The sequence below is a fragment of the Pelmatolapia mariae genome, linkage group LG14 (assembly GCF_036321145.2).
Source record: "Pelmatolapia mariae isolate MD_Pm_ZW linkage group LG14, Pm_UMD_F_2, whole genome shotgun sequence".
NCBI lineage: Eukaryota > Metazoa > Chordata > Actinopteri > Cichliformes > Cichlidae > Pelmatolapia > Pelmatolapia mariae.
The window spans coordinates 31,989,095-32,004,871 of NC_086239.1; the positions used below are offsets into that span (position 1 = coordinate 31,989,095).

General features: G+C 36.3%; 1 protein-coding gene across 3 annotated transcripts in view; it reads right to left on the minus strand.

Moving 5' to 3' along the window:
- LOC134641111 (cell adhesion molecule 2-like) overlaps positions 1-15,777 on the minus strand; it is a 147,247-nt gene that overhangs the window by 119,292 nt on the left and 12,178 nt on the right. The window lies entirely within an intron of this gene.

Consider the following 15,777-nt stretch of genomic DNA (forward strand, 5'->3'; position numbering starts at 1 on the left):
TCTCTCTCTCTCTCTCTCTCTCTCGCACTCTGTCAAACACACAAATGCCTCACACACACAAAGATGTTTATTACATCATCGTCTTATAGTTACAACTAAGGCTTAGATACAAATATTTCTCCAAAGTGCTTATTACCTGCTGATCAGGAAGTCTTTACATCACTTAAGACCAGCAGTAGGAAACTTCACACCATGGTAGCCCCAGGTGGTAGCAGCAGATAGTCATTTCAATTTAGTTTGAAGGTCTTCATTACCTGATACCTAACATGCCCTAGAATATATATTTTTTAGTTGCTGTTGGAAGTGGAGATCAAAAAAAATTAATATTTCAGCCACTGATTTTTTCTCTAATAAAAGTATAATGAACCTCTAAAGTGACTACAAGCTTTTAAACAACATGTGTCTTTCAGTTGAGAGTAAATTACTGCTAGCAAATTTTAAACCTTCTTGTTCCTCTAATGCATTTTTGAAGGGGTTGCCTGTTCAAATACCCTTGAAAAGAGTGAAGTTTAGATATTTTTCTGTCTAGCAGTTAGATGGAACGTAAGCAATGTCGATCATTGTGATCTCGTTTTAGCTCAGCTACGATGTTTCTCACTCTGCCAGGTGCTTGTAATTGCACTGACTGTCAGAGGGGATGGGATGTGCCCTCACAGTGGATGTCTATAGACAGATGGACTGAGGATTGGCATCGACATCCTGACGGTGACAGGCCACAACGCCTCGCACTATGCCTGACAACAAAGAAACCTTCCACAGAGCAATAATCTCATACTCTGTCCGACAAGCTGTTACTGAGATGTTCAGAGAGCAACAGGCATGACATAGATGACATAGATATTGCTTTCTCATTGTTCCCCACAACAAAAAGTTGGGGAACAATGAGAAGGCATTGCCAAAAGTTTTGTTCTTCAGGATAACTCTACTAAAGCCCTGGTCATTTTGGGATTGTCTCTCACCTTGTAAGTCCAGCCATATTAAGATTCAAGGTGTGCCAAGGTCTTGGATCCACAACCTTAAGGTATGGCAGTTAGTCGATGCAAAATACTGAATAATTTATGGGAGTACAAATAAATTCCAAGCAACAACACAACGGCAGACTCTTGGGCCGATTGGTTATTAACGTAAAGTTCGTCAAGAAACTTTGGGCTCTTAAAAAGGGCACTTGCTGAATATCTTACTCCAGGGTGGGGGTTGCCAGTGCATACAGAGGCCAAATCAATGTGTGGGAGGTAATGAATTTAAGCAGAAGTGTGAAGTAAAAGACCAAAGCTATGAATTTGATGTTATTTGGTTAACATCTATTATGAGCAATCCTACTGTATTGACAGAAATTAAATATGACATTTACTCAAAAGTCCACACTTTGAAATTTGTGCATCACTACCATTTAACCTCCACTAATTTATGTGGTGATAATCTGCAGGCAGTTCATTTTATAACTGCTAAGATACATTTGAAGAAATCAGCTGAACTGTCACGAATATAAGCCATTTACTTTCAAGTTATTTTTAGTGTTTTAAAAGGAGCCCGTGTGAGCCCATAACACGAAAGCAGATCTGTATGCACCATTAAGTGTAAACAATCAGGAAAGGATTAGAATTAGAAATGGTTTTAATGGCTTAATAGTTAATGGTTTGGTCCTGCAAAAACATTTCCAATCAAAGGCCTTCCAGTGTCTCAAAGACAACAACATCACCTGTCCCAACACGTTCTCACTCCGAAAGCATAACATTTTACGCTAGGTGACAAATCGTCGGTGTATTACGCTTTCGGCCACCCAACACATCCCTATATTACGAGTTCAGAAAAATGAGGAAACATGAGAACCTTTTGGAATGAATCTACACATGTACATTTATTTTTAGTTAAGTTAGTTAAGTTAGTTATTTTTAGTTTAGTTGGGAGCGCAATTCTATTTGATTTTGTGCACAATCTGGCGCGTATCATAGGAACGCGGATGGTCACCTTAGGACGTGACAAATTGTCGGTATATTTCCCGTCAGGAGTGAGAACGGATGTTTCGTGCTTACATTAATTTCTATTGATGCTATGCTTTTTTTTTTTTAAAAGGACATAACAAAACTACAATAAACACTACATTTCTCTGTTCTACGGATGTAATTAGTGCCATAAATATATAATATAAGAGTAGTGAATGTAATAGTCACAACTTTCAACTCTTCACAACATGCTGAACATACATTGGACATCTCCAGACATGTGTTTGATTGTAGCAGGTGAACAATACTGATCAGAAATTACTGCTGGTCAGCAGACTTTACTGTGAAATCAAACCAAGGAGGATGTCACATTTATGAAGAGCTCCTGCATACATCAGCAACTAATGTTCATCTTCAAAAACAATTAACAGATGCCTTTAAGGGATGTTCACTTGAGGCATCTCCTTGCCATCTGCTACACCGTGACTTTGACATTAAAGCCTACTGTGAGAACATTGAACAACCACATAGGAAAGCATTTCACCCGTAGCTCTAACGCGGTTACACTTAAGGTAAAATGAAGATCAATTAAGCACAAAACATTTTGCAGTAGCATAACAACTTTATAAATTGGAAACACTTCTGCTTTGCTTAGATCAGCTGGCATTATTCATTTATTCACACTTTTAGCCAATATTAGATTAACTTAAAATAGCTTGGCATGAAACATGATACATCTTGTATTTAAATTCACTAGAGCATAAAGACACTTATTAGCAATACAAACGTAATAATGTTAGAAGCAGTATAAGTTGGACCTAAAGAAAGAATCTCAGCTCAACTGTGAAGCAGATAGCGTCCCCTCTGTGATAAGCTTTTTAGAATAGTGGAGTGACAGATCTCTGCAGGCTTCTCCACAACCACACACACCGTCACCATCACCACCAGCACCGCTGTGACAGCTGGAACACAGGACAGTAGTTATCCAACAACATAGACATAATTACCTCATGCTACAATAAATGCAATGGTAAAAATGGAAAATAGGTCACAACATTAAATTAGCACTTTCACAAGAAAGTCTGAAAAATGTGCTCTGGCTCTTGGAGTGTCTTGTCATTTTGTGACGTTGTGTATAGGTAACTGATTACATGCATGTAGCTGTCTTAACAGAACATATGGGTATTTTAAAGCAGAAGCAGAAGAAGCGCTCTTTGCATACGAAACTGAGGCATCATTAAAGACAGATATGTAGTTTTATCATCTTGACATTAAGTTTTGGAATGTGGTTTTATGCCTGAAAAGTCTGATGTGACAAAAGAACAGCTTACCTTGCGGCTGCATTAGGAAAAAAAACTCACAAGCAGAATAACGAAATTAATTACGGCGCTGACATTTTAACACTGTGAAGCCTATTGTCTAAAAAACAACTGAAGCCATCGAGAGAGCAGCCTTGCACAACATTTTATTTGACTCCTGCTGCTACTGTGTACAGATACATTTTGATAAGGTTCACATTTTCTTTTATTCTTTTTTCTAGCAACATAAAAATACAAAACACAATCTAGATTCACTTTTCATTGAAGTGAGAATCTGCTGTCCTATAGTTTGTGTTAGTGTGAGCTATTCTTTTAATCTTCAGATCTACACCTGCCTTTATGCAGAAACAAAGATGGCAGGCCCTGCTTGGAAAAATGAAAAAATAAATAAAATAATGATCTAAATTAAGAATCGTTTCCCTTTTTTTAAATGACAAAATGCATTTAGTAACAAATATTCTCCTAGATCAACTTCTAAACATTGGAGGTCCACAGATATCATGTGAGTACACAGTGCCAACAGCCATTCCTGACTATTGTTGAAATTAATGTGGACGTGCCTTAAGATGCAGAGCTCAGATGGCTGCTAGATGCTGGCTCTGAATAAAGCTGTTTTGAAGTGAATGGGAAAAGTTCCAACTTTCCCCTAGAGAGAGAAATTCAACTGTTTTGTTAGTTTATTTGTTTGGCTTTTTAGAAGTTGGGCACTGGAAAGATACTTTTTTTTCCTAATGTGACACCTTTCTATACAGAAGACACTAATGTGGAAAGAGTGCTATGTTTGCAGACATGTTTTCCTGTGTCTCACTCTATAAGACTCAGCTGTGTTTCTAGTCTATCTCAGTACTTCTCTGGTGATTTGGGGTTTTAGCCTTGAACTACAGTCTTTTTCCTTCAATATGAGTGTACAGCATGCCCCTTTTCTCAGTCAGAGCCACCTATTGCTTCATATATCCAGTGCTAAAACCAGTGGCTATGTCCATATTTTATATATACTCTGTACGTATACAGAACGACTGAATAAATCAGCGTAAATGTTGGGTAGCAATCCCGACAGCAACACTACACACACACAGTGAAACGTGAATGAATGACGCACAGACCTGGAAGTGCTAAATCAACTCTTCCCTCACTACTTTCTGGTCAAGTGATTTTTAGAGCAACAGTCACACACTCGTGGGGCTATACAAAGGATGAAACACACGGCTGTCCTAACTCCTCTAGCTCAGTTCTGCAGTAAACATCTCAAGACGTCACAATCGGTGGTTTGCTGCTTGCTTTAGCAAAGAGTGTCTGGAAACCTGTCTGAGAGCTCACTCAGGTATAGCAGAAGGCCCAGCAGTGACTCAATGCAAATCACCTCTGCACACTGGCAGCTCTTTTGTTGTTATCTCCTCTGATACAGTACGTCAAGTTCATTTAGGGATCTCATAGAAGCCTGGCCAGAACACATTTACATTCCAGGATCCAGAGAGCACCATATTGACACAGACTGCGCCCAGCCAAGCTTTACCTTTAGAGTATCAGCTTATGATTCATCACCCAAAACTGACTCCTGCCCCATTTGAAAAGCCACTGTACATCCATTCGTTTTTTGTTTTTTTGTTTTTTGCACAATTCTGCTAGCCATTTGACATGTTTTCATGGGATTCATCATCACCAATACTCAACATTACTGCATAAGACAGTGAGACTATGACTGCTTCAGTTTGATGAACATATACAAAAGACTACCCTACACAATAAGAGGCAGGAAGGAAAACATAAATCACAGACACCCGGCCCACTTTTGAAATCTTCAGCTGAGTTTCACTTTGAACCTGGAATACAAAAGGGTCAATTACAGAGAGATAATCCATAACTAATTTACTTGATTGATGGTCTAATTATGCCTGTTTATGTCATGCTTGATAATTCACTCTTTGATAAGCATAAGCACCCTCTTAAAGCTCAGAGCTGTGGCAGTAATGAGCACACAAACATGAGTATTGCTTGGAGCTTTTCTCCAGCCCTCAACATGCTATTATATCAGCGAGATTAAATCGCACTCCTAAGACTGACTGTGTCTGTGTACATCTTTTCGTGTATTACTATCATTAAATATAGTTCAACTTGAAGAGAAATGCATTGGACCACAAAAGTTAAATCTGTATTTTGAATTTTGTTTTGTCATTTGGTTACATGTGAAAGCAACTATTCAGACTAAAAAATATCCACCTGGGTTTTCTGTCCTAGAAAGGTGGTTTGCTTCTTACTGGTGTACGTCAACATGGTAACTCACTGTGTAAACCCAACCTGTTTCCAAGTAGGTTATGTTCCAGATTAGACAGGTATGAAATCATGAAATCACTGTCTACTGACCTATCAGTTCTCCAGAAAAAAAAAAGCATTACCATTCCTGGAAGACTTCTCAGGCCTCTGTAGATTTCCATTTATTCATGTATTTATTTTTAGCTTTTAGCAAACAATTTTAAAATAGTTTTGTTGTTCTATGACTATTAATATATAAATTGAAACACCTATCTGTACTTCTGAGTTTTATATCAACCGCAGGTAAACTAAAGCTACATTTGATTTATGTTTTTATATTTATTCCTTGCTTGCTCTCAGACAATTAAACAAGTCTGTTCCTTGTTTTGTTTCTTTTTTTTAAAGATGAGTCCAAAAACCTATTCACCTGCATTCTACCCATGTATGGCAGTTATACTGGTATTTCTAGCATGCATTCATGTTAAGTCCCTAGACTTACTCTATACCAGACACCAATATTTTAATACTTAAGGACACTTGTCTGCAGTTTTGTCCAATTGTGGTGTGTTCTTCCTGCCACTTGTCTCTATGCAAATTCTCAAGGAATCACTATTTCTCTAATTTACAAGTGATAATTATTTGTGACAATGGAGTCCATATGTCTATGTGGCTTAGAACTGCGCTAAACTAGATCAGTTTTCTAAATCGCTTTGATTATCTTGCCACATATAACAACTATGAAATGACATGCAGTAATGTTTAGATTAAACAGGATGACCCATAAATCACCCTTCACTAATAGACTTAAGAAAGCATGATACTTGATCTGTATGGGATAAACATATACCGGAGTAGCTCCTTTGAAAAACTATTTTTATTAATGGCACTCAGCTTTTTTTTTAAATTCCCACATCTAAGCCTGACGTACATCTTTACTGAGCTTGAGTGAAAATCCTGAGCAACAAGCATCCCACTATAATCTCATGTGAATGCAGGCCACTTACATAAGTGGTGAACACAAATAGACCTATAAGGCTGCTAGCGTGAAGCTTTTCAGACAGCACTTAAAGCACGCAAACATGCTGGTTTTAAGAACAATGAAAGAACTCTGGATTCACCTTTTATGTCCAATACTGGGATTGATTTGCCAAAAAATTTAAGACTCATTTCATTGCTGCATATTTCTTGCTTAACTGAGAGACAACTCCCTAAATAAACAGTTGATACAAATTTCCGTAAAGCTTCACGCAGGAGGCAGGTGCAAAGGTAACAAAGGAGTCAAGATCAGGAAGTTATTGTAAATTTTAGTTTACAGCTCTTCTACGGGTTTTGTGTTCAGAGTAAATCATTTTACTTTGTAAAACTATGAGATAAAGTTTACACAATTTCTCCCTCTATGTGCCTCAGCTGTGATTTGGGAATACATTCTCCAGCAAGTTTAAGTGACAAAATATCGTTCACAGGGACAGATGAATGAAACAGATGTGCAATTCACTGGAGAGTGCATTACTCTAAATGTGTTTTTAAAAAGAGTGCAGGGCAAACATAAATCAGTTTAGCTTTGAAGTTTCTGATATAGGAGAGATGGAAGGAAAAGTGTAATGTGATCACCTGCCAAGAGAATATGGAAATAAATCCTTCTTGCAAGTATCCTTAAAGATACATGTTTGATTTGATAACATAATGTGAAGGAGAATTTGAGCCCCCCACAATGTATGACTCCACTTCCCTAAGGACTTGGTGCTGTTGAAAAAAAAGAGCAAAGTAGGTAAAAGGAGTGCATTTGGTAGCTGTAATGCAAAAAACACATAAAAAATAAAAATGGAGAATAATTTCTTTAACAAAAGATTGCAGCAAACCTTTATATGGCGCTTCAGTATGTATACATAATCAGAGATGAAAGCAGCATATTCTGCAGCTGTGACGGGGGTGGTATTTGGTACAGGCAGGGGAAATAAGTTTAAATTAAAGAATAATATAACAAAGGAAGTGATAAAAAATGTTTAGGGAATAAATAGCCTAACATAAAAAAAAATTGCTTGAACAAATGTGCTGCATTTCTCTCATCGCAAACAGTTATGTAGAATAACAGTCGGGAAGGGTTTTTTTGTGTTATAATAAAATGCGGCATTTTAAATTTGATTAAGCAGAAATATTAAGAAACACATGGCAGTTTAGTTCCCAGCTATCACGTCAAGGTGAACTGACTGAATTGTTTTTGGTTACATTAAAAAAAAAAAAAAAAGTTATAACATTTTTTAAATCTTGTAACCTCATCAAATGGCCATTTGTTATCAGTCCAATGCATATTGCCATGTTTCCAGTTTAAAACAATAACTGTAGTTTAAGTTCTTCCAGCTGTATTTAGCTTTCATTTTGATTCAATTTTTAACTTTGCTTTTACTCTTTGTTTACGTTCAACGTCACGTCTTTGTTCTGTTAGCCACCCTTCATTTCTTTGTACCTTACTTCCAAGGAGCCAGACTTTCTTGTAATTTTTTAAGTGGTCTTAAATGATTGTTCTCCGAGCTATCTGAAGGTCTTTTAAAGTTTTTTCTTTGGACATCTGCTTTTTCCCCCCACATTTTCAGTCCAGACCTTATTGCTGAGATTTTTCATACGATTATCTTTTTCTTTTTGATAACCTATGAATCATTTAAGTATAAAAAACCTAACTCAAGGGATGAATCAGTGCCGTGTCTAAAATTAAACAATTTTAAATTGTGTTACTGTTAATCTATCACAAACACAAATCAATTGTTGCCTTCTCTTCAGTTGAATCTATGAAAAATGCCAAAGGTAAGACAGTTTGACAGGCATAAAAATACTATCTTTATTCTAACAAGATCTGACAGATACACCTGACTCTTCACTTGATCCATCTACTGTTTGCCCAAGCTTCATTAAGACATTCTCAATTGAAGGGTGGCTGTCAATGAAAATGTTGTTATTTTTGGTTAAATCATAGTCAGAGAACAACAAACTCATACACATCGACAATACATTGAAAGCCTGAATAGAAAAAAACACACACAATAAAACACTATCAGTGATGGACTGGCCTCAACATTTTTCAGCCTGTATCTCAGCATTCTTGAAGCACTGTGGAAACATCTTGGCAGAGAATGGAGCTAAAGGCAGCCAACATCCAAAGAAGAGTTTTGCAATGTCCTTCACGAAACCTGGAGAACTGTCTTAGTCCATTTTTACCTTGCTCAGCTTTTATACTTGCTTTTATACTTTTATGCTTGTGTTTTGTTTTGTTTTTTCCCTATGTCTAAATTTTATTTTGCCATGTTTATTATATTTTATTGCTGCTACTGTTCTTGTGTTATTGTAAGGTGACCTTGAGGGTCTTAAAGGCGCCTATAAATAAAATGTATTATTATTATTATTATTATAGAACTATTTCTGAACACTAAAGAAATTACAAGAAAGCTTGGCTGAGAGAGTTCAAACTATGTTACAAAATAAAGATGGTCACTGAGTTTCATGATTACTGACTTATACAAAACTGATTTTGCCTTATATACTATACTTATATATATTATTTCTATCAGTGTTTGCATGCTTTAAATTGTCATACCTAATTCCAATTTTTCTAGCATAATATAAAGAAATGAACGGTAGCTTAAAACTTTTACACTCTTGGGCACCAAAATACTAGTCTGGAAAAAACATAGTCTGTGTGGTTTCCCTTTATCATTGCCTGCAATCAATAACTGCCTTTCAATCCTGCTAGTAGGGGATGACTCCCAGTAGTCCTATCTATGGGACTGAAAATAAAAACCACTGAATGGTCTGATAACATTATAGTGGTCAGTATACACAATATATAAAATGTTAGAATGGAAAGCAACGGGTAATTGTGAATAATTTGTTCTCTGTGCATGAAATGCATTAAATTTTCTCTTCAAATGTTCTCATAAGACCACTACATTTTTCACAGACAGGACCTTAAAGTGCTGAGTATTAAGTATAAAAAGAATTCTTAGGATAATAATGAAAAGGTTGACTGCTCCCATCTAGACCTGTGATATTAATTCCATGTGGGACTGGCTCCCTATGTACAAGCCAGTGCCTAACAGACCCACTGCTGCTACACTTAACTCAACGGTGTATAAATGTATGCTTGATTTAGATGGATTACAGTTACTTTAGACAGTTTTTGTCAGTTTGAAAATAAGCAACAACAGAAAAAAAATTGTAATATTAGGAAAAGCCTTGTTTGTGGCATTGTGTCATTGATGGCAACATCAGGTACCCACAGTTTTCTGTTTTTCAAGGTTTATGCCATGATTAAACAACCTATCAAAGTGTCCTAAACCATGACTTTCATTTATGTTAATGCTATTGTGCATGTGTGTGAGTCCGTCTGTGTAAGGGAATAAACTAGGGATTTGCTGAAGGTCTGTGTGCTTTTGGAATAATCATCTATCTAAATACCTTTCACCCATTAGAGCTTATGTAAATGTTGTTTTTCTTTTGAAGTAAATCCATAGTTAATATATTTAGCACCTGAATATTACAAATAAATCTTACTATTACTCAAATTTAAAATAAAAACAACATAGAGTAAAGAAAAGTACCTATTTAAGTATTTAAATATTCTAAAAGTCTCAATTAGAAATAATAGAGACTGAATAATTATGAATATGTTGGTTCAAGGAGTAACAAGCTTGACAATGTTCTCTGTTCTTTGGAGAGATGTGTTGTAATGTTGAAGTATTAAGCCAATTATTGGAGAAGACTAAGAGCTGTGCTCTTTGACTTGGTGACAGTATACTGCAAGTGGTGTTTCCATGGTTTCTGTTAATTCACAGCAATAATGCATCAACCTATTTTCCTCTTAAAGCACAGAATTTGAGAGCTATTAATATATTTCAATGGCCAAAATATGGATGCTGCATAATGTACCTCCTGCTACGTGACACCAGAGGTCAAAATTTGCTATTTTTCATGAAAAAACAACGGACACGTTCCCTCATTAAATGTCACGTAATTGCCAGGGAAATCAAAGCTCACACTGGTCTGTTTGCAGGAGGATCAGGTCAATACCATGATGTTGTGTGTAGGCACTCTGCTCTGGGAAATATTTCCCATTATCATCTTTACTGTAATGCATTGATGAAAGCAATAGTTTGAAATATAGAAAAGCAGTTTAGATACTCTGAAAACCTGGTGGACTCTATTTGCAATTTGTAATGTGGAATAATAAATGTTTGGCTACCACTCAGCTCGAATTTATGCACTACATCACCTAAGACTCCCTACTAACATATCATTTAGCAGGTGCCTATAATGACTTAAGTGATATAAACAGAAGAGAGAAAAATATGTAAAGCAAATATAATGATGTCATGAATATATTATGATTATGACTAACTTTTGAATAATATGCATCTATCGATCATGGTTCTAATATGCACAAAGTATAAAAAACATGTCATTTACTTGATCATAATCCCCTTTTTATTTTTCATTTCTTATTTACTTTACTTAGTTATTAGTGTTAATTTCATTATTGTTGCTATTATTAGCTTGAGTGTAGCTCAAGCAATTAATACCTGTCTTAACAATAACAACAACCTAGCATCAAGAAAAAATATGCAAAATTAAATTCTTAATATGAGTGACAAGTCTTGTTAAAAAGAAAAGAAAAGAAAAGAAAAGAAAGAAAAGTTTGATCATTATTGGTGTATATAGTAAATTTTGATGTTAAACTTCCATGACCCCTCAGCAAGGCACAGGAAACTGATCAAATATGTATCAACTTTACACCATGTTAACTCTGGTCTTATAGTGAAGAAGTGACAGTTTCAGTGTTACTATTGAATGTGAAAATCCCCACTGGAGCCTGTCAATCTGGGATAAATTTGACAAAGCCTTTGTAGAGCTAAGAATATCTTGAAATATTTCCTATTGCTGCTTCTCTGCTGCCATTGGCAAAAATGTAAGTAATTCAGGATCAGCCCAGTGCAGTCTTCGAGAACAATATCTTCTTGTTGTTGTTGGTTCTTTTTTTTGACAGAAAACAGGAAAGTTGAGCACTGAGAATGGTTTAAAGTCAAACACAATTACAAGAATCATCTGTTACATCTGCACCGCGCACACAATTTTTTTTTTTTTATAACAGCCTTGTGATAAAATGATTTGGCTTCCATTTTCTTTTTGTTATTCTGTTACATTAAAGATAGAGACACGATAATCACATTGACTTTCAGTGTGATAATTGTCAGCATATTAATTTTTATTAATTTATCAAATAAAGGGAAAAGCAACATTGTATCTCTTCAAAGCTAAAATACCTGAAAACATTTGCAAATGGTCAGTTGCTCTGTTTATCCTTAATATCAATTTTGCTTTTATGTTTTATGCTTTTTTTTCCTCCATCTCTCATATTACACAAGCAAACAGACACAAACAGACTGAGTTGAAGGTAGTCACTCCAACAAAAGACTCCACTTCACCCAACCTCAAAAAAGGTTTAATGTGTTGTGGAAAGGCTTCTGTAAAAGTGTTTTTTTTTTGTTGAATGCGAACATGGATGGATGCTGATGGCAATGACGGAGAAACACCAACATAAGGTATCCTGAGTCACGGAGGTAAGCTGAGCACAGAAACCCAATTTGCACCCAGTTTATCTGTGCTGAGATAGCTTATCTTTATGGAAAAGGGTATGTTAATGCAAGGTGGAAGAGCACATAGAACAGACTGTTCACACTCTTAAAAAATGAATTCTCCTTACCAGAGAACACATAACTGTGCCTCATTCGAATATCTCAATCAAAACCCATTTTGAAGCGGACCATGTTCATTTACTATTTGTTATTTTGTTCACATGCTCAAGACTCCTGAGAAGTGGAGTCAAATGCTAAAAACCATGAAGAGATGTTATTATCCACAGAACATACCCAGATACAGACTGCCTGGTGACATCAGGCATGAATGTCAGACAGAGCTTAGTTGGGGCACTGTTGCACCTAGTTTTCATTATGTTTGGTTGAGCACAAGGTTACGAGCAATAATATAAGGTTACCTACAGTTTTGGTGTTATCCAGGTCGCTCACATGTACACACGCGACAGACATAAACAGACATAAACACAGGCGTTTGCCAAGTCGGATCACATTCAAAAGACACTCATTTCCCTGTCTCCGATTTATTCGCCTAGTTAAATTACCGTCATGAATCATATAAAATTACCCATACAACAATATTTGTAAATTGCCCTGAGTTTTTATGTCATAAAGGCATTGTACAAGAGCTATTCTCAAAAATCTAGATGATTTGAAATATTATTGTACTCTTATTTTTTTTAAGTTTATTTATTATTCATTTGATTAAAACATCCGTAATAAATAAATAAGTAAATAAAGCAAGGTATGCCTTAAAATTCTCTTCATACAGTGCCTCCAAGCACACTGTAGCTATGGCTATGGAGGGTACCTTCAGATTGTAGTCTGGCAGTTCCTCGTTGAGTTATATAAAATGCTTGGAGCTCAGCATCACAGAACTGGTTGGTATGCCATCACCATAGAAAGCAATTGTGTCCAGAGGGACTACTTCTATATCCAGTTACCTCCCAAAGTGAGTGCTCAATCAGAGCTAGAACTATGAAAAAGGAACATACACTGTTTCGCCTTCCAGAAAAGTAAAGATTTAAATGTTTCATCATCTCCTTTAATATCCTAAACAATTTCACAGAGATCAATTTGTTTTTTCAAATCAACCATACCTTTAAAAGAAAACCCTTTTTTTTTTTATTAATCTGTCAAACTTCTGATTGGTTATGGTTTTGGTAAGGTTGCCTTGCTGTAAAATAGAAATCCTATGTTATCTTTTACACAGTGACCCTGAATTCGCAGCAAACAGGGCACTTTAACACTGACAAGCAATTTCTTTTAACCACTGGCTCAGTTTCTATATCTGACCATATAGTTTTCTCCCAGTCGAGACCACCATTCAAAAAAAATTGCAATCAATTTTTCAAGACATCTGCCATTTGGTCAGTGTAACTGAACTGCAGCCTACACAAAACACAGTTTTCATGAACCTGCGAATGTTAACTGGATCTCTCTTTTTTTTCAGCACAAAAGCCTCCTACAAGTATGCGTCCGATTTGAAAAGTGACTGTCGGCAGCTTTCCACCGAGAGTCCATATGGTCTCTGTATTTATGAGGTGATGAGGCTTGCTCCTGGGGTTCAGAGTGGTCATTATCTGGGAGATGCTACAGCTCCAGTAGTTAAGGTCACCCGGTCTACACCAGATATCCTCACACTCTACCAGAACTGGAGGATACTAAATGTATAATCATCTCTGACTCCATAAAAGCAGGGTCTACCCAGACTGACCATTATATGAGCTTATTGTAGGATCCATCCTGGCTTTATATCCTGCTATTTCAGCACCATCCCAAATAGCACATCTTCACTATCATTTTTTCTAATAGCTGGACATACCTGTCTATAGTAGACAGATGGGTATCAAACACTGGAAGATGTTACCTTGAATTTTTTGACACCTTTGGAATCCATTTATAAATTGAGAAAATAATGTGCCCAATAAAATCACGCATAACACATGCCAAAACTTCAGGGATGATATTTTTGAAGCCTCAGCCATGAGGGAGCAGTGTCCTCAGTTAACATGTCACACTGCTGCCTTTGTAGAAATTTCTAAAATTCTCACCATTAGAGTAAGTCTGGGTACACATTTTTATGCATTTCTTTAACTGCAACATTATGTGGAAAATATTTCTAGTGACAAGTAAGATTTTCTAGTCTGACAACAGTCTAGTATCACTTTGAAGGTATAATTGGGAGAAAAAGCAATTTGCAATGTTCAAAGGGGTTTAAAATGACCCTACAACTATGCACGCTGGGAGTTGTTAAAGTTTAGATATCACACCACAAGGTCAAATACGCTGTTGTAAATTAAAGGTCTTATGAGTAATTGATGAGAAATTATGTAAAATTGAATCAACGTATGTCCTTAAAGCCCACTTGTGTATAAATATCAGCAGGTATATTTAACAAATCCAGACTCTCACAGAGAACATGTAATTACTTGAATTGAATGAACTGCAAAGCACACAAAATTATTTAATTAAACTAAACTAATTGCGCCCTTTATTCTTCATTTCAGTGCACATTGTAAAATCAGTGTGGCGTTATGTATAGGCTGTTACACAGTAGAATTTATCATTTCAGTTGGTATAATATTACTAAATCTAAAATACTCCAGGTCCCATACAAATGTGGTTGTTCACTCTTTTTTAAGAAGTCTAGATCAGTGATAGATAAATTTGTGGAACACTGGCTGAATCTCTGTGTTTGCCAAGCCCTCCTGCTACTGTTTGTACCCTGTAGATACAGTGAAAGTTATCTATGTTATTTAGCAGTGCAAAAACTAAATAGTTTTGTAAGTTTGCAAGTGAAAAGCATGACATTCAGTGACTTACCAAATGCAATATGTGCCATGTTTTCTATATTTTGTTTAATCCCATGAGAAATCATGTGTTGGACCATGTGCTCCCTGATGATTTTAAATGTATATGTAGTTGTAATTCAAAAATGCCAGTCTGCTGCAGTGAATTCTGGGTAATTACAGTAAAAAAGAAGGAATGACCCTTTTGTTGTAAATGATACCCGTTTACAACAAAAGGGTCATTCCTTCTTTTTTACATGCAAACAGATATGCTTACCTTCAGCTCTGCTGAGCTTTTACGCTCAGGAGTTTAGCACCTTGAGTTTTCAGTTTCAGTCAAACTCACACTTAACAAAATATTACTGATTAAAGTGCTTTGCCATCTGTGTAAATCTTATAGCTACAAACCTATAGTAAAAAAAGAGGAAACTAGAATGGTAATTAGAGCACATATCCTTCAACAAGACCAACACTCTTTTGTCACACTGCACCAGAGGTTAATGGCTGCTTCCTCCGCCCATCCATGATTCACCTCTCCACCAAGTTTTGTGAAATTTGGCTATGCAGTTTTTGCATAATGTCTGTCACAAACAAATCAACAAACAGACAACGCTGAAAACATTTTTACATCTTCAGCTCTTGCCTTGGTGAAGGAATGATTATGCTTCAGTGTCAGAGTGAACTCCTTGGTGTGAACACACCTTCCGAATGTCACCCTCATGCCGTGGTGGTGGCGGCACGAGGTGGTGACACTGTTTCCGATTCTTAAGTTAATCTTTGAACTGGCTTTTCTAATTGTACTGCTCTTCTCAATGGTGTGAAGGCTCTAATATAC